Here is a 23,336-nt window from a genome sequence, read left to right as displayed (position 1 = left end):
GATTTAAAAAGAAATTTCAGCTTTAAGTTCTCCTTCATTTTGCTCATATACGTATTCTAAAAAGGCTACTTTTTAATGTGCTTCAGTTATTGTTGCTAAGAGTCAACTAAATAAGGTGACACTGGAATCACAGGAAGTCCCGAGCGGGATGGGGTGGCAGGATCCTCTCCCTCAAGGACCTCCGTGGACCACTTTGGCCCTGACAACAAATAGCCCAGAATTTCCTGGAAACTTGCGCTGTTGTAATTGTGCATAGAAACATAGAAAATATGAGCAGGCGTAGGCCATTCGGCCCTTCGAGCCTGCTCCGCCATTCAATATGATCATGGCTGATCCTCTATCTCAATAACATATTCCCGCTCTCTCCCCATAACTCTTGACGCCTTTTGTGTCTAGAAATCTATCTTAGCTCCTTCTTAAATATATTCAGTGAATTTTTTTTTAAAAGGGACAGTGTCCCAGAAGATTTCCTCATTTGGATGACGGCTCAACCTTATTGCATAAAATAAATGTATTAACCGACCAACTTACATAGAATTTTACAGCACAGAAATAGGCCATTCGGCCCAACTAGTCCATGCCGGTATTTATGCTCCACACGAGCCTCCTCTAAACCCTACTTCATCTAATCCTATCGGCATATCCTTCTATTCCTTTCTCCCCCGTGTTTATCTAGCTTCCCTTTAAAAGGCATCTATGCTAGTCACCTCAACTACTCCTTGTGGTAGCAAGTTCCACATTCTAACGTGGGCTAAAAATTGATAAAGATGAGGTACTTGAAAGGCTGGCTGTACTTAAAATAGATAAGTCACCCGGTCCGGATGGGATGCATCCTAGGTTCCTGAGGGAAGCAAGGGTGGAAATTGCGGAGGTATTGGCCATAATCTTCCAAACATCCGTAGATATAGGATTGGTGCCAGTGGACTGGAAAATTGCAAATGTTACACCCTTGTTCAAAAAAAGGGTGTAAGGATAAACCCAGCAATTATAGGCCAGTCAGTTTTACATCAGTGGTGAAGAAACTCTTCGAAACAATAATCCGGGACAGAATTAACAGTCACTTAGACAAGGGTGGATTGATTAGGGAAAGCCAGCATGGGTTTGTTAACGGCAAATCGTGTTTAACTGACCTGATGGAGTATTTTGATGAGGTAACAGAGAGGGTAGATGAGGGCAGTGCAGTTGATGTGGCGTATATGGACTTTCAAAAGGCATTTGATAAAGTGCCGCATGGTAGGCTTACCACCAAGATTGCGGCCCATGGAATAAAGGGGGCAGCAGCAACGTGGATACAGAATTGGCTAAGGGACAGGAAACAGAGAGTAGTGGTGAACGGTTGTTTTTCAGACTGGAGGGAGGTGTACAGTGGTGTTCCCCAGGGGTCAGCGCTGGGACCACTATTTTTCTTGATATTTATTAATGACTTGTACTTGGGTGTACAGGACACAATTTCAAAATTTGCAGATGACACAAAACTTGGAAGGGTAGTAAACAGTGAGGTGTATAGTGATAGACTTCAAGAGGATATAGACAGGTTGGTGGAATGGGCGGACACGTGGCAAATGAAATTTAACGCAGAAAAATGCGAAGCGATACACGTTGGTAGGAATAACGAAGAGAGGCAATCTAAAGTAGAGGACACAATTCTAAAAGGGGTACAGGAACAGAGAGATCTGGGGGTATATGTACACAAATTGTTGAAGGTGGCAGGGCAGGCTGAGAAAGCGGTTAAAAAAGCATATGGGATCGTGGGCTTTATAAATAGATTTGTTTACAATTGTTAACCCCAGTCCATCACCGGCATCTCCACATCATTTATAAATAGAGGCATAGACTACTAAAGTATGGAAGGCATGATGAACCTTTCTAAAACACTAGTTTGGCCACAACTGGAGTACTGTGTCCGGTTCTGGGCACTGCACTTTAGGAAAGATGTGGAGGCCTTACAGAGGGTGCAGAAGAGATTTACCAGAATGGTTCCAAGGATGAAGGACTTCAGTTATGTGGATAGACTGGAGAAGCTGGGTTGTTCTCCTTTGAACAGAGACGGTTGTGAAGAGATTTGATAGAGGTATTCAAAATCATGAAGGGTCTAGACAGAGTAGATAGAGAGAAACTCTTCCCATTGGCGGAAGGGTCAAGAACCAGAGGACACAGATTTAAGGTGACTGGCAAAAGAACCAAAGGTGACATGAGGAAAAACCTTTTTACACAACGAGTGGTTAGGATCTGGAATGCGCTGCTCGAGGGGGTGGTGGAGGCAGATTCAATCATGGCCTTCAAAAGGGAACTGGATAAGTACTTGAGAGGAAAAAATTTGCATGGCTACAGTGATAGGGCGGGGGAGTGGAACTAGCTGGATTGCTCTTGCATAGAGCAAATGCGGACTCGAAGGGCCAAATGCAGTAACCTTTCTATGATTCTAACCACTCTCTGGGTAAAGAAATTTCTCCTGAATTCCCTATTAGATTTATTACTGACTATCTTATATTTACGGCCCCTAGTTGTGGTCTCCCCCGCAAGTGGAAACACCTTCTCTACATCTAGCCTATTAAAATAATTTTAAAGACCTCTAATAGATCACCTAACTTGGAAAAAATAAATCTGGCAAGTGAACCAGGAGGTGCTAGGATGCAGAGTTCACCACTTGCCAGCGTCCATATACATACATTCAATCAGCTTGAACCACTCATTCCATTTTATGCAGAGGTTGCTGCATAAAATCAATGCTCGCTGAATTCAACAAATCGTCATAACAGAAAATAAATCAGGAGCAGCAGGCGCTCACTGGCACCCAGACAAGTTACATGTTTCACTAGTTGGTACTGAGTTTGTTGACACACACACACACAAACAAACAAACAAACTCCTTCTTGAATTCATTTTTAACCTTTAGTCTGCTGGACAAGGAAAGTTTGAATGGTTAGAACAAATACTGTGAGCAGCACTGAGGAAAAGCACGCCATGGACCTTTTCATCGTTCAATATAATACACTGAAAATTTTTATCATCAGTGCCATATTCCCACTTATATTCTGTAGCGTACTATGTTTGTATTTCAGTGATCCATCCATCAGATGAATACTTGGATTTTTTTTGACTAATATAAATGTTTGCGTATGAGACCATAAGAAAAAGCAACTATCCCGAGTAAGGGTCAATGGGATCAGTTATATCACAAACCACATTACAAATCCACCATTAGGAACGTATCTATAAAAACAATAAACCTGAATAGATTCTTGTTGACAGTCTCAGTGCACACTGCAACAATTTCTGACACCAGCTTAACTGCTAACAGTCCCACACAAAGTGGAAACAACAACTTGCATTTATAAATGTAAGGAGTCCAACAGCTTTATTTGAAATCACAAGCTTTTGGAGCTTTCCTCCTTCGTCAGGTGAGTGCAGGGTTCCATAAAGGCACAGCATATATAGCCAGAGAACAATGCCTGGTGATTACAGATAATCTTTCCAACTGCCTGTTATCACACCTCGGCAGAGAGGTAATCACAGCAATCAAAGGAGTGGATGGTGTTCAGACAGGGGAACGTTACATCCAAGACTACTGAATATACAAGCGGTCACATCACAACGACAGAGAGAGAGAGAGAGAGAGACACGAAAGGCAGAGAGAGAGAGAAAGAATGACCAGTTGTATTAAAAAGATAACTTTTTTTTCCCCTTGCTGGTGGGGTTACGTGTAGCGTGACATGAACCCAAGATCCCGGTTGAGGCCGTCCTCATGGGTGCGGAACTTGGCTATCAATTTCTGCTCGACGATTTTGCGTTGTCGTGTGTCTCGAAGGCCGCCTTGGAGAACGCTTACCCGAAGATCGGAGGCTGAATGTCCTTGACTGCTGAAGTGTTCCCCGACTGGGAGGGAACCCTCCTGTCTGGCGGTGTCCGTTCATCCGTTGTCGCAGCGTCTGCATGGTCTCGCCAATGTACCATGCTCCGGGGCATCCTTTCCTGCAACGTATGAGGTAGACAACGTTGGCCGAGTCACAGGAGTATGAACCATGTACTTGGTGGGTGGTGTCCTCTCGTGTGATGGTGGTATCTGTGTCGATGATCTGGCATGTCTTGCAGAGGTTGCCGTGGCAGGGTTGTGTGGTGTCGTGGACGCTGTTCTCCTGAAAGCTGGGTAATTTGCTGCGAACGATGGTCTGTTTGAGGTTAGGTGGCTGTTGAAGGCGAGTAGTGGAGGCGTGGGGATGGCCATAGCGAGGTGTTCGCCGTCATCGATGACATGTTGAAGGCTGCGAAGAACATGGCGTAGTTTCTCCGCTCCGGGGAAGTACTGGACGATGAAGGGTACTCTGTTGGTTGTGTCCCGTGTTTGTCTTCTGAGGAGGTCTATGCGATTTTTCGCTGTGGCCCATCGGAACTGTCGATCGACGAGTCGAGCGTCATATCCCGTTCCTCCTCGTCTGAGCAGATCCTGTGTATTCGCAGGGCCTGTCCATAGGGGATGGCCTCTTTGACGTGGTTAGGGTGGAAGCTGGAAAAGTGGAGCATCGTGAGGTTGTCCGTGGGCTTGCGGTAGAGTGAGGTGCTGAGGTGCCCGTCTTTGATGGAGATTCGTGTGTCCAAGAATGAAACCGATTCTGAGGAGTAGTCCATGGTGAGTTTGATGGTGGGATGGAACTTGATGTTATCGTGTCGTCTCTTCAGTGATTCTTTGCCGTGAGTCCATAGGAAGAAAATGTCGTCAATGTATCTGGTGTATAGCGTTGGTTGGAGGTCCTGTGCAGTGAAGACTTGCAGATGTCCTCCCGTTAGTCATTTAATTGTCCACCACCATTCACGACTGGATGTGGCAGGACTGCAGAGCTTTGATCTGATCCGTTGGTTGTGGAATCGCTTAGCTCTGTCCATAGCATGTTGCTTCCGCTGTTTAGCATGCATGTAGTCCTGTGTTGTAGCTTCACCAGGTTGGCACCTCATTTTTAGGTACGCCTGGTGCTGCTCCTGGCATGCTCTTCTACACTTCTCATTGAACCAGGGTTGATCCCCCGGCTTGTTGGTAATGGTAGAGTGAGGAATATGCCGGGCCATGAGGTTACAGATTGTGCTGGAATACAAATCTGCTGCTGCCGATAGCCCACAGCGCCTCATGGATGCCCAGTTTTGAGCTGCTCGATCTGCTCTGAACCTATCCCATTTAGCACGGTGGTAGTGCCACACAACACGTTGGATGGTATCCTCAGTGCGAAGACGGGACTTCATCTCCACGAGGACTGTGCGATGATCACTCCTACCAATACTGTCATGGACAGATGCATTTGCGACAGTTAGATTGGTGAGGACGAGGTCAAGTAAGTTTATCCCTCGTGTTGGTTCACTCACCACCTGCCGCAGGCCCAGTCTGGCAGCTATGTCCTTCAGGACTCGGCCAGCTCGGTCAGCAGTGGTGCTACCGAGCCACTCTTGGTGATGGACATTGAAATCCCCCACCCAGAGTACATTCTGTGCCCTTGCTACCCTCAGTGCTTCCTCCAAGTGGTGTTCAACATGGAGGAGGACTGATTCATCAGCTGAGGGAAGGGGTAGGTGTTAATCAGCAGGAGGTTTCCTTGCCCATGTTTGACCTGATGCCATGAGATTTCATGGGGTCCAGAGTCAATGTTGAGAACTCCCAGGCCACTCCCTCCTGACTGTATATCACTGTACCGCCATCTCTGGTCGGTCTGTCCTGCTGGTGGGACAGGACATACCCAGGGATGGTGATGGAAGAGTCTGGGACGTTGACTGAAAGGTATGATTCTGTGAGTATGGCTATGTCAGGCTGTTGCTTGACTAGTCTGTGGGACAGCTCTCCCAATTTTGGCACAAGTCCCCAGATGTTAGTGAGGAGGACTTTGCAGGGTCGACTGGGCTTGGTTTACCTTTGTCATGTCCGGTGCCTAGTGATTCGATGCTGGGTGGTCCGTCCGGTTTTATTCTTATTATGACTTTTTTTAGCGAGATTGTACAACTGAGTGGCTTGCTGGGCCATTTCAGAGGGCAATTAAGAATCAACCACATTGCTGTGGGTCTGGAGTCACATATAGGCCAGACCGGGTAAGGACGGCAGGTTTCCTTCCCTAAAGGACATTAGTGAACCAGATGGGCTTTTATGACAATCCGGTAGTTTCATGGCCACCATTACTGACACTAGTATTTTAATTCCAGATTTTATTTCATTAATTGAATTTAAATTCCCCAGCTGCAGTGACGGGATTTGAATTATTTATCCGGGCGTCTAGATTACTAGTCCAGTAACATAACCGCTATGCTACTGTACCCGATTATCAAACAAGATCTGACACTGAGACACATAAGGAGATATTAGGACAGGTGACCAAAAGCTTGGTCAAAGAGGTAGGTTTTAAGGAGCGACTTAAAGGAGGAGAGAGAGGGAGAGGTGGAGAGGTTTACGGAGGGAATTCCAGAGCTTAAGGCCTAGGCAGCTGAAGACATGGCCGCCAATGGTGCAGCGATGAAAATTGGGGATGTGCAAGAGGCAAGAATTGGAGGAGTGCATAGATCTTGGGGGGCTGTAGGGCCGGAGAAGGCTACAGAAATAGGGAGTGGGGGGGGGGGTGGGGGCGGTGAGGCTATGGAGGGATTTGAAAACAAGAATGAGAATTTTAAAATCGAGATAACCGTCAGAATGCCCAATCTATTCAGTTTTTTTTTGAAACTGGTCACTTAACAAATGCTAATTAAAAAGCAAATCATAAAATGTTTTCAAGTATGCCACCCTCTCTTCCATGACAGGTTGTTTTCAGTAAGAACTTACCATACCATATAAGCAGCAAACTTCAGATTTGTTCAGGACGAGACAAACAACAATCCGTCTACTTGGAAAGCTGATAGTCAACGTGCTACATTTAGAAAAAAACGCAACCCTTGAGGCCGAGGCAAAAAAGTTACCCTCTCATAAAAAAAAAGCAGCTGGTGATCAGTGTTCCAGGTTTAGCTCCACCGATCGCTTTTCCCACTGCCAAAGCTGAAAACTTAAGTTTGTGCAATAATTATCCAGACAACATTTTTTTTTAAAAAGTATTTTCTCCCTCAGAGTCCTGAAATTCAGAGAGTTTTCAGAAACCTTTCAAAAGGCATGGCAAAATTCTTCCCCAAACAGCTGCTCAATGGGATTCCTCGCATTCCCGGGAACCAAAAAGGCTTGGCATTTTTGGAGTGTTCATACTGGAGGGGCTACATATCTCCTCGAGCATGGATTACGACTGGGCTAAAGTCTGAAAGTTCATATCATTTGTGCATTTAGAATCTTGAAAAAAAGTTTGGAAAAAAAGTTTAAAAACTGTTCGGATTTTAATGAATGGTAACTTCATTATAATAAATTCCAAAAAAGTATGTTGCAAACAGTTGGGTGGCAATCGGGTAATTTTATCTTCATTATAAAATCCAAAAGCACGAGAATAAAAGTTTTTTTTTGTTCATTTTCATTTATTTTGTTGAGATTCTGAATGCTCGGGATGGGGCACTCACTAAATTCAGTTTTACTCACACACGACAGCAGTGAAGCTATCTTTTCGATTCGAACTATCTAGCCAATTGGATTGATTTCTACTCCGATATCCAGATATAAATGGTTATCTCCAGGATATTGGTAATGTCGCTTTAGGAATGATCCAGGATGGTTGTATCCTGTCTAGGTATTGCATTGGCAATCTACAGACTTCAGGTAACGATATAGCCAGAGAGCAGGATCAAACCAACTGTGACTAGAAAAGCACAAAATAATAATCTTCATCCTCCACAACTTGCAGTTTCTATGCAATTTCTTTTATTGACTAGTTGATTCCCCCATGGTATTGAACACAGGGAGTCAAGACAAAGTGCAATCTTCAGGTGAAGCAAGTTTTAGAGGGCGGGGGGATAACTGGACCAAGGCCTCCAGATGCAATTAATGCCCATTTTAAAGTCATACTTTCCGTCATTACTTTTATGTTTCCATTATAAATTCCTGTGCCGTACTTGTATTGGAAACTGCCAATATAAACTTGTCATGCCGTAACTGAAGTGCCTTCACAGGGGGAGGGGGGGGAATTAATTACAACCTGACAACTTTACGTAGGCAGTTTCCATTATAAATGTGGACCTAGGAATTTATGATTGCAAAAGCTGACTGAAATTACACATAGCTGTAAGATTTTTTTTAATGTACTGCTAGTCGATCTCCCATAGTAAGTTGGAGAATATGGTCACTCTCTTACCCGTCTCTGTTGTCTTTGTACTGCTGTTTCCCTCTTGTCAGGATGTTTTTCCTTTCACAGAGTGTTATTGACCTTTGGAACAAATTGCCCGCTCATGCAGTGAGGTGGACAAGTTCCTGGCTGATCTCACACCATACAAAAGGTAGGTGAGGTATTGCAATGATGTGCCTTATGGTCAATTATTGTCTCCTGAAACTTGTTCTGGTCACCTTCAGGCGTTGGTGAGGAATTTACCAGATTGTTTTTTTCCCCTGACTTGGCCCAGGGTTTTTAATTTGTTTATTTTTGCCTCTTCCAGGAGATTATGTGACTGCCGGTGTATGGGGTGTGTTGGGGATCATGACACGCATTTGCATATGCTCAGTGGACCAGTTCGTCTTTTCCTGTCTGTCATTTTCATGTGTCTCTCCACTTCTCTCTGTCTGTCTGTCTCTCTATCCTGCTTCTCTCTCCTTATAGAATCATAGAAAGGTTACAGCACGGAAGGAGGCCGTTCGGCCCATCGGGTCTGCACCGGCTCTGTGCAAGAGCAATCCAGCTAGTCCCACTCCCCCGCCCTTTCCCTGTAGCTCTGCAATTTTTTTTCCTTTCAAGTACGTATCCAGTTCCCTTTTGAAGGCCAGGATTGAATCTGCCTCCACCACCCCCTCAGGCAGTGCATTCCAGATCTTAACCACTCGCTGTGCAAAAACGTTTTCCTCACGTCACCTTTGGCTCTTTTGCCAGTCACCTTAAATCTATATCCTCTGGTCCTTGACCCTTCCGCCAATGGGAAGAGTTTCTCTCTTTCTACTCTGTCTGCACCCTTCATGATTTTGAATACCTCTATCAAATCTCCTCGCAACCGTCTCTGTTCCAAGGAGAACAACCCCAGCTTCTCCAGTCTATCCACGTAACTGAAGTCCCTCATCCCTGGAATCATTCTAGTAAATCTCTTCTGCACCCTCTCTAAGGCCTTCACATCTTTCCTGAAATGCGGTGCCCAGAAATGGACACAATACTCCAGTTGTGGCCAAACCGAATTAACAGTCACTTGGACGAGTGTGGATTGATTAGGGAAAGCCAGCATGGATTTGTTAAAGGCAAATTGTGTTTAACTAACCTGATAGAGTTTTGAAGAGGTAACAGAGAGGGTAGATGAAGGCATTGCAGGTGATGTGGTGTATATGGACTTTTAAAAGGCCTTTGATAAAGTGCCGTATGGTGGGCTTATTATCAAGATTTCGGCCCATGGAATATAAAGGTTCATCATGACTTCCATACTTTTGTAACCTGTGCCTCTATTTATAAAGCCCAGGATCCTGTATGCTTTTTTAACCACTTTCTCAACGTGCCCTGCCACCTTCAACGATTTGTGCACATATACTCCCAGATCTCTCTGTTCCTCAACCCCTTTTAGAGTTGTGCCCTTTATTTTATATTGCATCTCCTCGTTCTTCCTACTAAAATGTATCACTTTGCATTTTTCTGCCACATGTCTGCCCATGCCACCAGCCTGTCTATATCCTCTTGAAGTCTATCACTATCCTCCTCACTGTTTACAGCCCTTCCAAGTTTTGTGTCATCTGCAATATTTGAAATTGTGCCCTGTACACCCAAGTCCAAGTCATTTATATCAAGAAAAGCTGTGGTCCCAGCACTGACCTCTGGGGAAAACCACTGTACACCTCCCTCCAGTCCAAAAAATAACCGTTCACCACTACTCTGTTTCCTGTCCCTTAGCCAATTCTGTATCCACATTGCTGCTGCCCCCTTTATTCCATGGGCCGAAATCTTGATAATAAGCCCACCATGCGGCACTTTATCAAACGCCTTTTAAAAGTCTATATACACCACATCAACTGCAATGCCTTCATCTACCCTCTCTGTTACCTCTTCAAAACTCTATCAGGTTAGTTAAACACAATTTGCCTTTAACAAATCCGTGCTGGCTTTCCCTAATCAATCCACCCTCGTCCAAGTGACTGTTAATTCTGTCCCGGATTATTGTTTCTACAAGTTTCCCCACCACTGAGCTTAAACTGACTGGCCTGCAGTTGCTGGGTTTATCCTTACACCCTTTTTTGAACAAGGGTGTAACATTGGCAATTCTCCAGTCCTTTGGCAACCTTCTCTGTTCCAAGGAGAACAACCCCAGCTTCTCCAGTCTATCCACGTAACTAAAGTCCCTCATCCCTGGAATAATTCTAGTAAATCTCTTCTGCACCCTCTCTAAGGCCTTCACATCTTTCCTGAAGTGTGGTGCCCAGAACTGGATACAATACTCCAGCTGAGGCTGAATCAGTGTTTTATAAAAGGTTCATCATGACTTCCTTGCTTTTGCATTCTATGCCTCTATTTGTAAAGCCCAGGATCCCATAAGCTTTTTTTAAAATCGCTTTCTCAACCTGCCCTGCCACCTTCAACAATTTGTTCCTGTACCCCTTTCAGAATTGTGCCCTTTCGTTTATATTGTCTCTCCTCATTCTTCCTACCGAAATGTATCACCTCACGTTTTTCTGCGTTAAATTTCACCTGCCACGTGTCCGTCTATGCCACCAGCCGGATCTAATCCACCTGACCAGGTAGCGAGATTATCACAATGTTTAATTCTTGTAGGCTGTACATTTTTCAGGTATTTTTCTGTAAAAGTTGTACATGCCTATTTATTTATTTTTTTACTCATACCTACACTGAAGTAATAACTGTAGCACAAGGCACTAACTCAAATCTTTAAAATGCTTTCATATCTAAACTGGAGTTACATTGCTTACTGCTCGAAAATAGAATTTCTTCTATTCTAGCTGCCAGATCTGCTCTTACATTCAATTGAGCATTTCCAACGTTGCAATTTCAGTAATTGCATTTAGATTGGTATCCCAGGGAAGGGGAGAGAGGTTATATCAGAACCACTCAACACTTATTCAAATTCAGCCATGTAGACCTGATAGGAAAATTGAATGTCATTTCCATTTTTCCAGTTTCCTTCAATTAGTCAGGAAAAACAGATGCCTGAAACCAAGGGTTTATTTATACTAAAGCATTGATACAAAACTGCTTTGTAGTAAAGCTACAGTGAGTGCAACTGCAGCCTTATACAACCTAGTTTACCTTCACCTTCACATTAGAAGTACAGTATGCATCTGAAAGAAAGAAAAAGAATTGCATTTATATAACGTATTTCATGACCTCAGGACATCCCAGGGTGCTTTACAGCCAATAAAGTACTTTTGAAGTGTAGTCACTGTTGTAATGTAGGGAATGCAGCAGCCAATTTGTGCACAGCAAGCTCCCACAAACAGCAATGAAATAAATGACCAGATGATCTGTTTTAATGATGTTGGCTGAGGGATAAATATTGGCCAGGATACCAGGAGAACTCCCCTGCTCTTCTTTGAAATAGTGCCATATGATCTTTTACATCCACCTGAGAGGGCAGACGGGGCCTCGGTTTAACATCTCACCTGAAAGATGGCACCTCCGACAACGCAGCACTCTCTCAATACTGCACTGGAGTGTTAGCCTAGATTATGTGCTCAAGTGTCTGGAGTGGGTCTTGAACCCACAACCTTCTGACTCAGAGGCAAGAGTGCTACCACTGAGCCAATGCTGACAACCTTTTTGACACTATTAACATGTGACAGAAATTTATTGACATATATAAATTTGTCTTTATTCTGTCATTTTGAGCTAAGGGAGTGGTGAAAGAGAAGCAAATAAACTGGGACTGAAAATTCAAACACCTCGCCCGAAAATAAGATTTTGTGGTACTTACATTTACAGAATCTGCAGAAATATGCTATATTTTATATTATATATACACACAGGTTAAAAAGATAATTAAGAATCTTTCTAAGCAACCGTATAAAAACACAGTGAGAGGCTATAGCACCACGCTGCACAGTTTTATTCACACGGTTACTAAGGCAATAAACATTTTAAAAGGCCATTTTCTATGGTGTTCTCAATTGTCACCACAATTAAAAAGCTGCTCAGTGTATCCGTTTCTTTCTCAGTTTCCAAACTGGTGCCAGATACTTTTTTAATTGGTGTCTACTCAAGCCCTAAACAAGACTAAATAAACAACATCTACCTACAACACTTCAAATTCCTTAGCCAGGATAAAATTTGGACTGACCTTGGTCAAATATTTGAAGAAATAAATGACATCCCATAAATTCCAAATCACCTGACATTCCAATTTTTGCTTTGCTTATACAGAGTCTTATGTGCAATACATCTCACTGTCATTATATTAGTCAATATTACTCTTGTACTTACAAGAGCAGTGTGAAGAATTTAATCTGCCACAAATTATTAATTAAAGGGGCTCGTCACTCCACCAAATTGCCTCTACAGTGGGTGTGGACAGACTAAAGCAGAGAAAGAGGAAAGAAAGATCTCGTATTTAAATAGCACTTTTCATGACCTCACGATGTCCCAAAGCACTTTGCAGCCAATGAAGCAAGTTTTGAAGTATAGTCACTGTTGTAACGTGAGAAACACGGCAGGTCAATTTACGCACAGGAAGCTCCCACAAACAGCAATGAAATAAATGACCAGATAATCTGTTTTAGTGATATTGGTTGAGGGATAAATGTTGGCCAGGACATCGGGTAGAGCTCCCCTGCTCTTCTTCGAAATAGTGCCGTGGGATCTTTTACACCCACCCGAGTGATCAGACAGGACATCTAAAAGATGGCACCTCCGACAATGCAGCACTCCCTCAGTACTGCACTGGAGTGTCAGCTCGGATGACGTGCACAAGTCTCTGGAGTGGGACTTGAATCCACAACCTTCTAACGTCAAAGGCCAGAGTGCTACCCACTGAGCCACAGTTGACGAGACTGTAACGTGCAGACTGTTAAGGTTTAAACACTTTACACAGAGTGCACTAAAAATGTAGGACAGATTCACCAGGGATGCATTGGAGGCAGATAATATTGGCAAATTTGGGTGGGAACTAAATAGATGTTGTATCATTCTATGATTCTATGAAAATGCTGGAAATACGTTACAGTTTTGTCATAGAATCATAGAAGTTTACAACATTGAAACAGGCCCTTCAGCCCAACATGTCCATGTCGCCCAGTTTATACCACTAAGCTAGTCCCAATTGCCTGCACTTGGCCCATATCCCTCTATACCCATCTTACCCATGTAACTGTCCAAATGCTTTTCACCGTATAAAAAGAAGTGTTAATATTTTAGATGTAGACCCTTCGTCAGAACCCCACTGAAACTCTTTATCAGGTAAGGTACTTGTTAAAATACAGCGGTTTCACAGCAAAATGATGTGAATGTTAAGGAATTTACTGGTTTAAGAAATGACTTGAACGTGTATGGTGACCAGAGAGACAGGGGTGGTGCACGGTTGAATCAAGTGTTCAGGCACAGCGCCGGCTGAAAGCAGAGCATAACTCCCTTTACTCAGCACCAGAGCAGCAGGTCCAGAGCCAGATAGGTGGGATCCAAAATCTTACTAAATGAAAAGGTCGAAATTTTGCCCATCACCAAGAAAGGGATAGTACAAGTAATAGGCAGCATTTCTGTTCTTTTATTAGGATTATGGATTTCAAACCTTTTTGTCTGGGGGGATCTATTGCTATTTCAACATGAAAATAGGAAGGCCCAGTATATGCAAAAGTACAACATCTGATCCTTCAGCAACAGTTTCTGCACTGTCCCATGATTTGAATGGTCAGATCTCTTGCCTTACAGATTGTTATGACCAGTTGCACACTGATTACTTGCTATTCAAGGCTCATCAGGAAACCATTAAACAGTTTGAAACGCAATCAAGAAGCCACAGGACAGACACACAAGACAAAATGGTATCAATGGCAGGAAAGTACGTGAAATGAGAAATACAAGGTCTCGAGTGAGATAATCAATAAGAAGGAAGAGAACAAGAGAAAACAGCACAAGAAGTAACAGGACTATAGAGCACTTAGGGGAATTGTGTGGCACTGGGTAGCATACATCCTTAAGCATCTGGAACTTGGGGTTGGAATCCAGCCCAGACAACTGAATGAAGTTCTGCAAGCTGCCAAGCTAATATGTGAAATGGATTTGGGGCACTCAACCCGGTTCCTGTTGGGCAAAAGAAAACTTTACAAAATTGTAAGCATAAGTAATGGTTGTCTCAAAGACTAAAGGATGGCTGGTACATGAAATGGAAATATGACACTGTGGATTTCTGAGGTGGGGCATGAGGTACACTGTTGGGCAGAGTAGAGGGAGTTTTGTTCTGAGAGTACTTTTTCCCTACTCCTGGCCAATTATCTCTCACTCCTCTCCTCAAGGGAGAGACTTTCTTTTTGGGGCACGGTTTCATGGGCATTGGTCGCTCATTTGCCTATGTGGCGTTACTCCTGTGAACCTTGCCAGTGAGAGTTAGCGGGTTATTCAACGACAGCGGCCACCAAGGCCAAGCCTTAGCCGATCCTTGTTCAACGCCCAGGTACGTGCGCTTTTTGTTTTATTCGTGGGTGTCGCTGGCAAGGCCAGCATTTATTGCCCATCCCTAATTGCCCTTGAGAAGGTGGTGGTGAGCCGCCTTCTTGAACCGCTGCAGTCCATGTGATGAAGGTTCTCCCACAGCGCTGTTAGGGAGGGAGTTCCAGGATTTTGACCAGCTTCCAGCAGGAATTCCAAGTCGTTATCCAGTAGCACCTGCTGGAAACTGCCAACGTGTTCAACTCACTGCCTTGGCTCACATATGAAGAACAGGTAAAGTACTGGAGAACTGCCAGCACGCTGGAACTGTACCCAAGCAGAAGTCAACACCTTCAAGGAGAGGAGGAAGGGGGGGGAAAATAAAAAAGTGGCAAAAAAAAGACACAAAAAAAATGTATGATCATAGAGAGGACTCGATCCTGCTGTAATTGCCTTTCTGGAATGGAAATTCAAATGTACATGGAAACATAGCATTGCACTACACCGATTGGATCAAGAGCCCAAAGCAGCATGGAGGACATTTGGATATTATTGTAACAACTGTGAAAACAGATTAGACAATGAGGTTGATTTTCGCCTCGCGACGCCATTGCACCATGGACCTGGTGGCACGCAAACGACAGACAGTGAGCTGTAACAGCGCATCTCCACTCCTTGCACACATGATGCGCATTTCCTGGCAGGGCTTGGGTTGGAGGACACCCCTACTTGTTCCAGGCGGGTGCATCACTAAAATATTCAAATGATGTGGGAATTGTCTTTTTCTGGCCTTTTTCCAGTCCAATTTAGACCCCTATAAATGGGCATCAGGGTTGTCAGGTGCTGAGCTGTACATGGAAGTAAAATAATGGGGTCAGCAAGAAGATTCATTCTACAGTTTTTGGGCCATTACCAGCATTACGGTGTCATGTTCTGGATGTATGTCAAATGAATCAGCTTTGTTTTAAACACATTGTTGTAGATTTTGGTCTTATCCACCTGAGTGTTTAGCAACACCTGCCTGGAGCCCAGAAAGGACAATCTGGGGGGAGGATCGTCCTGTGGGAACAGAACTTCAGCCTGGACACAGTCCTCAGGGCCACACTTAAAGGGGCAAATGGCATACTGGTCTTTCTCGTCTCCCTTCACTGAGAGCAAAGTCGCCCTGTGGGTTAATCTTGAGGCGCGTAAGAAATATGTTCCAGCAGCTCTCTTGCATGGTTCAGAGATCCTAGGCACGGAACAGAAGGCTCCTTTACAACTGTGTTTAGAGTCAGGAAGGACAACAGTGAATGCTGGAAATGTGCTGTCAAATCAGAGATTGGTGTAAAACTGTGATCTACTCCTGACTGGAAGTGAAACGACAGAACATACGAACATAGGAATTAAGAGCAGGAGTAGGCCATTTAGCCCTCGAGCATGTTCTGCCATTAAATGATACGATCATGGCTGATCTGATTGTGAGCTCAACCCTACTTTCCCGTCTACCTACTATAACCTTTGACTCCCTTGTTAATCAGGAATCTATCTAACTCGGCCTTAAAAATATTCAATGACCCTGCCTCCACCGCTGTCTGGGGAAGGGAGTTCCACAGACGCAAGACCCTCAGAGAAAAAATTTCTCCTCATCTCCATCTTAAATGGGAGATCCCTTATTTTTAAACTGTGGCCTCTAGTTCAAGTCTCTCCCACAAGGGGAAACATCCTCTCAGCATCTATCCCTTCAAGTCCCCTCAGGATCTTATATGTTTCAATAAGATCACCTCTCATTTTTCTAAACTCCAGTGTATACAGGCCCAACTAGTCCGACCTTTCCTCATAAGATAACCCCCTCATCCCAGGAATCAGTCGAGTGAACCTTCTCTGAACCGCCTCCAAAGCAATTATGTCCTTTCTTAAATAAGGAGACCAAAACTGCGCACAGTATTCTAGATATGGTTTCACCAATGGCCTGTACAACTGTAGCAAAACATCTCTACTTTTATATTCCATTCCCCTTCCAATAAATAACAACATTCCATTTGCCTTCCGAATCACTTGCTGTACCTGCATACTAATGTTTTGTGATTCATGTACTCGGACACCCAAATCCCTCTATATATCAGGGTTCTGCAATCGCTTTCCATTTAAATAATATTCTGCTTTTCTATTCCTCCTGTTAAAGTGGACAAGTTCACATTTTCCCACATTATACTCCATCTGCCAAATTTTTGCCCACTCACTAAACCTATCTATATCCCTTTGCAGACTCCTTATGTCCTCTTCACAACTTACTTTCGTACCTACCTTTGTGTCATCAGCAAATTTAGCAACCATACATTCGGTCCCTTCATCCAAGTCATTGATATAGATTGTAAATAGTCGAGGCCCAAGCACTGATCCCTGTGGCACTCCACTCATTACATCTTGCCAACCTGAAAATGGCCCATTTATGCCTATTCTCTGTTTCCTGTTAGCTAACCAATCCTTTATCCATGCTAATATGTTACCCCCTACACCATGAGCTCTTATTTTGTGTAGTAGCCTTTGATGTGGCACCTTGTCAAAAGCCTTCTGGAAATCCAAGTACACCACATCCACAGGATCCCCTTTATCCATGTTGCTTGTTACTTCCTCAAAAAACTCTAATAACTTAGTCAAACATGATTTCCCTTTCACAAAGCCGTGTTGACTCTGCCTGATTGCATTGAGATTTTCTAAGTGCCCTGCTATAACCTCCTTAATAATAGATTCTAGTATTTTCCCTATGACAGCTTACTGGCCTGTAATTTCCTGCTTTCTGTCTCCCTCCTTTCTTGAATAGAAGAGTTATATTCGCTATTTCCAAATCTGATGGCACCCTTCCAGAATCTAGGGAATTTTGGAAAATACCAATGTATCTACTATCTCTGCAGCCACTTCTTTTAAGACCCGAGGATGAAGTCAGTCAGGACCTGGAGACTTGTCAGCTTTTAGTTCTAATATTTTTTTCAGAACCCTTTCCCTGGTGATTGTAAATGTTTTAAGTTCCTCCCTCTCTTTCAACTCTTAGTTGATTCACAATTATTTCTGACATGTTATTTGTACCCTCTACAGTGAAGACGGACGCAAAATATTTGTTCAATTCATCCGCCATTTTCCTTATTCTCCAATATTAATTCACCAGACTCACTCTCTAGAGGCTCACTTTACTTATTCTTTTCCTTTTTGAATACCTGTAGAAACTCTTACTATCTGTTTTTATATTTCTAGCTAGCTTTCTCTTGTACTCTAATTTCTCCCTCCTTATTATTCTTTTAGTTATTCTTTGCTGTTTTTTATATTCTGTCCAATCTTCTGACCTGCCACTAATCTTCGAGGAATTATATGCTTTTTCTTTCAATTTGATACTATCTCTAACTTCCTTAGTTAGCCACAGATGGTACGACCTTCCCCTAGAGTCTTTCTCACTGGAATGTATCTTTGCTGAGTTATATGAAATATTTCATTAAATGTCTGCCACTGCATTTCTACTGACCTATCCCTTAACCTAATTTCCAGTTCACTTTAGCCAGCTCTGTCTTCATGCCCTCATAATTGCCCTTATTTAAGTTTAAAACACTAGTCTTAGACTTACTCTTCTCTTCCTCAAACTGAATGTGAAATTCAATAATATTGTGATCACTGCTACCTAGAGGCTCCTTTACAATGAAGTCACTAATTAATCCTGTCTCATTACACATTACCAGATCTAGAATAGCCTGCTCTCTGGTTGGCTCTAGAACGTGCTGCTCGAAGAAACTGTCCCGAAAGCACTCTATGAACAGGTTTCGGTTTCCAGTCTAAAAATGATTGGCAATTATTCTACGAAGATTTAACATGTTTGTGTGACAGTCCTGAGTCTATCATTAACGCATTTAAAATAAACCCGTTTAAAATAAATGGGTTAAAATCTGTATTAGAATAGCAGAGGGAGGAGTTCACAGGAGCCTGTTAACTGCGAGTACAATTATACAACAGTCATTTGATCTCCATTTGCTACATTTTGGCAGGGGTGGGTGGGCACCAGGATGTAGCATTAGAAAGGAGAAACAAGGTGCACAAAGGATTGAGAGAGCCAGCATTGCTGGATCTGGTTCTGGGGAATGAAGTGGGGCAAGTGTCAGTGGGGGAACATTTAGGGAACAGTGATTGTAGTATCAAAGGTTTAGAATAGTTATGGAAAAGGACAAGGAGCAATCTAGAGTAAAAATACTTAATTGGAGGATGGCCAATTTCAGTGGGTTGAGAACAGATCTGGCCTGGGTAAATTGGAATCAAAGATTGGCAGGTAAAACTGTAATCGAACAATGGGCAGCCTTTAAAGAGGAGATGGTTCGGGTACAATCTAGGTACATTCCCACGAGGCAGAAAGGTAGGGCAATCAAAGCCAGAGCTCCCTGGATGACAAAAGAGATAGAGAGTAAGATGAAGCAGGAAAAGGGGGCATATGACAGATGTCAGGTTGATAAGTGAGAACCGGGCTGAGTATAGAAAGTACAGAGGAGAAGTGAAAAAGGAAATAAAAGGAGCAAGGAGAGAGTATGAGAATAGACTGGTGGCCAACATAAAAGGGAATCCAAAAGTCTACTATAGGCATATAAATAGTAAACAGGTACTAAGAGGAGGAGTGGGGCCGAATAGGGACCGAAAAAGAGATCTACTCATTGAGGCAGAGGGCATGGCTGAGGTACTAAATGAGTACTTTGCATCTGTCTTTACCGAGGAAGAAGATGCTGCCTAAGTCACAGTAAAAGAGGAGGTGGTTGAGATACTGGATGGGCTAAAAATTGATAAAAAGGAGGTACTAGAAAGGCTGGCTTTACTTAAATTAGATAAGTCACCCGGTCTGGATGGGATGCATCCTACGATGTAAGGGTGGAAATTGCAGAGGTGCTGGCCATAATCCTCCAATTCTCCTTAGATATAGGGGTGATGGCAGAGGACTGGAGAATTGCAAACGTTACACCCTTGTACAAAAAAAGGGTGCAAGAATAAACCCAGCAACTACAGGCCAGTCAGTTTAACCTCAGTGGTGGGAAAGCTTTTAGAAGCGATAATCCGGGACAAAATTAACAGTCAATTGGAAAACAGTGGATTAATAAAGGAAAGCCAGCATGGATTTGTAAAAGGCAAATCTGGATTAACTAACTTGATTAAGTTTTTTGATGAGATAACAGAAAAGGTTGCTGTCGTTGTATATGGACTTTCAAAAGGCGTTTGATAAAGTGCCACATAATAGGCTTGTCAACAAAATTGAAGCCCATAGATTAAAAAGGGCAGTGGCAGCATGGATACAAAATTTGCTAAGTGACAGAAAACAGAGAGTAGTGGTGAACAGTTGTTTTTTGGACTCGAGGAAGGTATACAGTGGTGTTCCCCAGGGGTCAGTACTGAGACCACTGTTTTTTCTTATATATATTAATGACTTGGACTTGGGTGCACTGGGCACAATTTCAAAATGTGCAGATGGCACAAAACTTGAAAGTGTAGTAAATAGTGAAGAGGATAGTAATGGACTTCAAGAGGACATAGACTGGCTGGTGGAATGGGCAGACATATAGCAGATGAAATTTAACATAGAGAAGTGTGAAGTGATACGTTGTGGCAGGAGGAATGAGGAGAGGCAATATAAACTAAATGGTACAATTCTAAAGGGGGTGCAGGAACAGGCGGGTATATGTGCACAAATCTTTGAACGTGCCAGGACAGGTTGAGAAAGCGGTTAATAAAGCATACGGGACCCTGGGCGTTATAAATAGAGGCATAGAGTACAAAAGCAAGGAAATTATGTTGAACTTTTATAGAACACTGGTTCGGCCACAACTGGAGTATTGTGTCAATTCTGGGCACTGCACTTTAGGAAGAATGTGAAGGCCTTAGAGAGGGTGCAGTAAAGATTTACTAGAATGGTTGCAGGGATGAGGGGCTTCAGTTACGAGGATAGACTGGAGAAGCTGGGGTTGTTCTCCTTAGAGCAGAGAAGGTTAAGGGGAGATTTGATAGAAATGTTCAAAACCATGAACGGTTTAGATAAAGTAAATAAAGAGGAACTGGTCCCATTAGTGGAAGGGTCGTGATACAGAGTACTCAGGTTTAAGCTGATTGGCAAAAGGCAACATGAGGTAAAACTTTTTTTACTCAGCGAGTAGTTGCGATCTGAAATGCGCTGCCTGGAAGGGTGGTGAAAGCAGATTCAACCGTGGCTTTCAAAAAGGAATTGGATAAATACTTGAAGGGACAAAAATTGCAGGGTTACAGGGAAAGAGCAGGGGAATGAGACTAACTGGATTGCTCTTACAAAGAGCTGGCACAGGCTCAATGGATTGAATGGCCTCCTTTTGTGCTGTTATCATTCTATATCAGCTGTGGCTCAATTGGTAGCACTCTTGCCTCTGAGTTAGAAGGTTGTGGGTTCAAGTCCCACTCCAGAGATTTGAGCACAGAGTCTAGGCTGACACTTCAGTGCAGTACTGAGGGAGTGCTGTACTGGTCGGAGGTGCTGTCTCTTGAATGAGATGTTAAACCGAGGCCCCGTCTGCCCTCTCAGGTAGACGTAAAAGATCCCATGGCACTATTTCAAAGAAGAGCAGGGGGGAGTTCTCCTGGTGTCCTGGCCAATATTTATCCCTCAACCAACATCACTGTCATATTGTGGGACCTTGCTGTGTGCGAATTGGCTGCCATGTTTTTTTTACATTACAACAGTGGCTACACTTCAAAAGTACTTCATTGGCTCTAAAGTGCTTTGGGATGTCCTGAGGTCTGAGGTTGTGAAAGGCCCTATATAAATGCAAGTTCTTTCTTTCGTTATTTCTAAAAGCTTTCAAAACTTCTGTTGTCCCATTTTGACACTTCCCTTCAATTATCTCAATCCCATTAAATTTAACTTACACATAATTTTCTACTGCCACCACCAATGTACTCCCCATACCTGCCCAAATCTGCACTGAGATTTGACGATAATTATGCAAATGCTCCAAACCACAAAGTTTGAGGGCTATTAAAACATTACCATTCTGGCGAGATTAGCAGCAGTTCTTAACTATTTATAATGATAAATAAAATGAACCCCAATGTGCTTTTAAGCAAAGTACTATATAAATAGTGGATAATAGGAGAAAGGTGCATAGGTTTGTCAAGTTTAATATTTTTCAGTACATTTTTCTTCAGTTTGCTTTTTTAATTCACCCATCCCATCCCATCCCACCCCACACAATTCTTTGTTAATTTTGTAATTAAAGGTGAGCAGTGACATGTGCCAGAGAAATTGGGACACTTCTCAACTTTTACACTCATTACCAACATCAGGCAATTCCACAACAAACAGACAGAACAGATGCAGGCTAAAGCTTCAGTCCCGATAATGCACTTTAACCACAACCTCAGAACAACACATTACTGCACAACGCAAGCTTGGGGAACAGCATCTCATCTTTCGATTAGGCACGTAACAACCTTCCGGCCTCAACAATGAGTTCAACAACTTCAGATCATAACCACTGCTCACATTTTCTCGGACAGCAGGTGCTGGCAATGGTTCTGATGTTGCCATTTACAGCTCCTCTAGACCCATCTTTTGTTTCTTTATTGTCCCATTAACACCCTCCTTGCCTTCCACCATCATCCCTTTTGTCATTTAATCACTCCCATCCTATCACAGACCTTCCCCTTTTGTGCTTTCCTCTCCATCCCCCACCTCCCTCTCACTTTTTCCCTGGCCTGTTAAATCTCTAACTTCTTCAATTCTAATGAAAGGTCATCGACCAGAAATATTAACTCTGTTTCTCTCTCCTACCTGAAGCTACCTGACCTGCTGAGTATTTCCAGCATTTTCTGTTTTTTACAATAATGCACAATCTCTTCTTTGATTGAATTTTCCACTTCACACTGAAGCTAATCCTCGTTGCCCGACCGAGACTGTCCGTTACTCCGCGAGGACTTAGGACGGCGGCAAAATGCTGCGGATGCTGGAAATCGGAAATAAAAACAGAAAATGCTGGAAAACACTCAGCAGGTGAGGCAGCGTCTGTGGAGAGAGAGAAACAGGGTTAACGTTTCAGGTCGATGACCTTTCATCGGAACTGGAAGATGTTAAAGATGAACAGCTTTTAAGCAAATGCAGAGCTGAAGGAAAAACATGTGACTTGTTTGGACCATGGACTCACATCTGCTAAACTGAGACCGCCAAAACTAATTTCGGAGGAGCTGTACAACTAGCCGTTTGGAAGCTTTCCTTCCATCAATCTGTGATGCATTTGAATGCTGGTTCTACAGTAATAAAATACAATATTCCAACACACTGCACAAATTTCTCTCTTTCCTCCTCTTTCCCACCAAGCGTTGCCAACTCTAGTTGGATGTCTTCCTGGAGGTTTCATCACATGACCTCCTGTCTCCATCCACCCCGCTCAATCAAACAGCCTTCCTCCCTTTCCCGCCCCCACACATCTCCAATATTTTTATAACTAATAAATAAGTGTTCAAAGAAAATGAAATATAAAACACATTGTTTTTTTTTTAAATGGCGCTATGATTTTTATCCCGGGTTGCTCACAGCAGTGTCTGGAAGATTAACCTTTAATTCCTGAGCGTTGGCAATCCTATCCCAATGGCATAGGTAAAAAGAGGGATGAGGTCCTGCAGGCAGATTTTAGGGAACTAGGAAAGAGATTAATAAGCAGGACCTCAAAG

The 23,336-nt window shown here is 43.2% G+C and overlaps 1 protein-coding gene across 5 annotated transcripts in view; it reads right to left on the bottom strand.

Annotated features, from left to right (window-relative positions):
• LOC137345065 (5'-AMP-activated protein kinase subunit gamma-2-like) overlaps nt 1–23,336 on the bottom strand; it is a 514,189-nt gene that overhangs the window by 436,853 nt on the left and 54,000 nt on the right. Inside the window, exon 1 of one of the 5 annotated variants that reach the window (XM_068008530.1) lies at nt 8,229–8,247. The exons of the other annotated variants lie outside the window; for them this stretch is intronic. The gene's annotated coding sequence lies outside the window, so the exon portion shown is untranslated. Of the gene's footprint in view, nt 1–8,228; nt 8,248–23,336 lie in introns of those variants that run through there. 5 annotated transcript variants of the gene reach the window in all.

This window comes from Heptranchias perlo, chromosome 2 (genome assembly GCF_035084215.1).
Source record: "Heptranchias perlo isolate sHepPer1 chromosome 2, sHepPer1.hap1, whole genome shotgun sequence".
In the NCBI taxonomy this organism is placed as follows: domain Eukaryota; kingdom Metazoa; phylum Chordata; class Chondrichthyes; order Hexanchiformes; family Hexanchidae; genus Heptranchias; species Heptranchias perlo.
The sequence above is the reverse complement of the archived record's forward strand: the minus strand, read 5'-3'. Positions and strand labels throughout refer to the sequence as shown.